The 4,452-nt window shown below is 46.5% G+C and overlaps 1 pseudogene; it reads left to right on the top strand.

The window, feature by feature from the left end:
* Positions 1–563, top strand: part of LOC105978997 — a 10,461-nt pseudogene extending 9,898 nt beyond the window's left edge.
* The last annotated feature ends 3,889 nt before the right edge of the window (positions 564–4,452 follow it).

Raw genomic sequence — 4,452 nt, forward strand, 5'->3', positions numbered from 1 at the left:
GGAGGGGAAAATTGAGGAGGTGATGCTAGGGGCTACTTTTAAGTAGAGAGCAAATGTTTTGAGAATGATGAGGGCAATGAATGTACAAATGTGCTTTACAAAATTGATGTATGTATGGATTGTGATAAGAGTTGTATGAGCCCCTAATAAAATGATTTCTAACAAAATGAGAGAGCGATGGAAACGTATGTCCCTTCTTAAGGGGAGACAGACAAGAAGTCAGGGATCCAGATGGACCCCAGACCTCCTTCAACTTTTCTGTTCTGTTTTCTTCTGAGGATTGACCCCCAAACAAAGATGAGCACCCCGGCCTGTCCATCGGGACGTTGCAGAAATTGGGAGAGATGTGGAGTCACACTGCGGCCGATGACAAGCAGCCTGGTGAGAAGAAGGCCGCCGAACTGGAGGAGAAATACAAAAAAGTGTATTTCTGCACACTGGGCTAACGGGAAGCCCGATGCCACCAGAAAGGGAGTCGTCAAGGCTGAGAACAGCAAGAAAGAGGAGGAGGAGGACAAAGATGAAGAGGAAGAGGAGAGGAAGAAGAAGATGATGATGCATAAGTTGGTTCCAGCAGGTTTTTTTCCTTGTCTATAAAGTATTTAACCCCCGTGTGTACAACTCACTCCATTTCAAGGCTGTGTAAAAGAAACAAGAAAAGACATTAAGTGCACACAACAAAGCGAAAGCAGCCGGTCTGGAAGAGCTTCAGGCCGTGTGAGTCTGACTCTAGGCACACCGCATGATGGGCTCTCTCCACTTATTACGCTTCACAGATATTGGGTGTTTAGGGTTTTTTTCATAAATGGAAGGCTGTGGAACTTGCATGTTCTGCATCAGCATGTGCTCATTCTGTGTGTCTGTGTCACATTTTGGTAATTCTCACAAAATACCAACCTTTTCCATGGTGCTATTGCAGGCATAATGGAATACAGTGTCCTGTAAATGGACCTTACTGGGGCAGCTCGCTTTGTTTTGATACTTGCTTTACTGTGGGCAGTCTGGGACCAAACCCACAATATCTCTGAGGTATGCCTGCATCTGATATTCTGGGAAAAGCAAAACGATGCAGAAAAAGATCAGTGACTTAGCAGGGTTGCAGGGGGAGTGGGGGGATACATGGAAGATTTTAGAACGATGAAACGATTCTGTATGATCCTATCATGGTGGACACATGACATTATTATGCTCTGGTCAAAACCCATAGGACTACAACACAGAGCAATCCCAAGTGTCATTTACTAACTGAAGTCTTAGTTAACAACCTATAAACCACACTTAGTAAAGAATAATAATGTATCGATTTTGACTTGCCAATTGTAACAAAAGTACCACAGGAATGCAAGATGTTAATAATGAGAGGAGAGGTCAGAGGAGAGGATGCTTTTAGGGATTTGCTAGCTTTCTGCACAAATGTTGGGTAAACTTCATACTGCTCAAAAAAAAGTAATTTAAGATGTATTAAAGAGAACTAAATTTAGCTCAAAACATAAAGATTGTCACCCTTGAGTATCACATCCTTTAATGCAGTGGTTCTCAACCTTCCTCATGCCACGACCCTTTAATACAGTTCCTCATGTTGTGGTGATCCCCCAACCGTAACATTATTTCCGTTGCTACTTCATCACTGTAATTTTGCTACTGTTATGAAACGGGTGACCCCTTGAAAAGGTTGTTTGACCCCCAAAGGGGTCGTAGCCCACAGGTTAAGAATATAAGTCATGTCACTGCCTTAGTTATGTAATGCTGCTATAACAGAAATACCACAAGTGAACACCTGTAACAAACAGAAATTCATTATCTCACAAGTTAGGATGCTACAAACCCAAAACCAGGACACCAACTCTGGAGGAAGGTTGTCTTTTTTGGCAGTTTTTGTCATCGACTTCTTCTGGGTCTAGGAGTTTCCCAGCCCAGTGACCCCAGGTCGAAAGGCCATGAGCTGTTCCCAGCTCTTCTTACTTGGGGGTAATCAGGTCGCACTCATCTACTTGATAGTTTCGTCTCCCACAGGTCTCAGAAGAGATTGACTCAAGATACACCCAATCATGTAGGCTGTATCCTGGTCTGTTAACATGACTGCCACAAATCTGGCCTGATAAACATCATACAGGCCAGAATTTATCACACATGGGTACTTGCATCAGATCACAAAGTGGAGGATAATTGCATAATACTGAGAAGCTTGACTTAGCCAAGTTGACACCTATTGGGGACTGGGTGGAGAAGGGGAGAGCAGGGAGAAACGGAGATAGAATTCAGTCACTGTCCATAAACTGAAATGGGAGCAAGTTTTTCTGGGTATATTATTACAAACACCCATACCCAAATAGTACAGGGCTAGCAAAATTGAAAGAATAAAAAGTATAAGTATAGCTATTATTTAAAGTTCAGGAGACGGAAGATTTATAGTCCTAGATCTAGAAAGTAAAACAATAAAATATGTTGAGGAAGAAAACATGTTGCAAACGTAAAACTAGATGACAATTTGGGGTGTCAACAGCACTTAATTAGCCGTCTACCAAGTTAAAACATAAAACGAATAGATTATACATGAACCGTCTCCTTACGGAAATGTGCGTGCATCCGCTGGAAAGGGCTCGGTAAGTTCCAGTGCAGGAAAGGCAAGCCTACACTGAAGGACGTCACCCCGCACTGTCATTGACTCTGTGGTCAGGAAATGACTCTGAAAGTTTTGGGGAGCAGATAGTGCATATAAAAACATTGCGTGCAGGAATGAAAAAGGCATAACTCCTTTGACCAGCGACACTGAAGACTTTCAGAAAGTAAAGCACCATGTTCAATTTTTTCAATGACCCCATTTTACACTGGTAGCATGCGCTCTGTGTGTTCCGGGACACATTCTGGCATGCTGCGCACCCCTGGGCATGTGGTACCATTATTTTTGTGCATGTTGCTGACTTCAACCCCTTTATCTTTTTTCCTGTCCCAGCGTGCCCTGGAGGCTGGATGAGGGGTGGGGGTGGTCGCTTTTTCCGTGCCCCAAACAGCCCTCTCCAGGCTTGGCCCAGAAAGGCTTGTACACCCCAGTCCAGAGAGGCCACTGGGGCAAGGGAAGCCAACATCCTCAGGTCACGTGCATTCACCCCACCTTCCAGCTGGCCAGCCTCTGGGTTCCCACGGTTTGGATCTCCTGTCCAGGGGCATGCTGTGGTGCGGCCATGAGAGCGGTGAGCTCAGGGTTGGTGTCCCTCAGAGAAGACAGGGCCGACTGACCACCTGAGGACCCTGTGGAGCTGGCGCAGGGCACACCTGCACCCACACTGGCCTGTCACCCAGCTTCACCTGCAGCCAGCACCATAGGCTTCAGGCCCATGTGGGCACCAGCTCCTCCCAGGGCAGGACCCCTCCCACTGCAGCACGAGTGGGAGCCCCCACCACCTCCATGCCTGTCCTGGGGCACCAAGCAGCCACCCAGAACTCAACTGCTCTGGGACCGGGCCACCAGAGAACACAGTTTTCACTGTTTGTTTTCTAATTAGTCGGTGCTGCCAAACTCAATCCTGGACTTTGTGACCAGGGCTTATGCCTTTATTACACAAATATGATCAAAAGTACCATTTCAGACTATTGTGTGAGGATAGATGAGGCTGAAATCCATTTCTGGAAGGCCAGCAGACTGGACAGTAGATGAGGCTCCACAACGTTTGTGGGAAATGCCCATGATCTTTCTACTCCATGTTCCCATGGACTTTCTGAAGCCCCTTCATATGCCTGGGTGCACACTGCCGGCACATTGACAACCTAATTTCATCATTTCCACATGTTACGTGTGTGCGTGTGTGATTAGTGCGGGTGCATTGTTTAAAGGGAATGACAGTGTCGCCATCCCATAGCTTATACCAGCCAAATTATACACTGAACATGAAGGCGGAATATAGACAATTTCAGAACTTTACAAAGTCCTTCCTAAACATTCTTTCTCAAATGGCATAGAATCATGATATCTGGGAGCAGGGGTCCAAAAGCACCATGGGAATTTCCTGGGAATGTCCAAAGGGAGTCCTGAGGGTGACTGTGTAGGGAATTCCTAAGGAGCCCTCAGGGGAGAGGGGAGTCAGAGGACAGAGGGCTCAACAGGCCAGTCTCAGGGCAGGGGGGCCATGGCAGGTTGGGGAAGGAGAAAAGAATGAGTTCTCTGACACTTTTCCCAACTCAAAACTCACTGCCATCAAGTCACTGCTGGCTCATAGTGACCCTCAGTGGTTCTCAACCTTCCTCAGGCTGCCACCCATTCATACAGTTCCTCATGTGGTGGGGACCGCCCCACCACCACCATAAAATTATTTTCGTTGCTACTTCATCACTGTCATGTTGTTACTGTTATGAATCGGGCGACCCCTGTGAAGGGTCATTCGACCCCCAAAAGAGTCAGGACCCACAGGTTGGGAATCTCTGTGTGTAACCGTTTACAAAGGCAGAAAAAGCCCA

This window comes from Echinops telfairi, unplaced genomic scaffold (genome assembly GCF_000313985.2).
Source record: "Echinops telfairi isolate 266 unplaced genomic scaffold, ASM31398v2 ScPeMD7_7424;HRSCAF=8462, whole genome shotgun sequence".
NCBI classification, from domain to species: domain Eukaryota; kingdom Metazoa; phylum Chordata; class Mammalia; order Afrosoricida; family Tenrecidae; genus Echinops; species Echinops telfairi.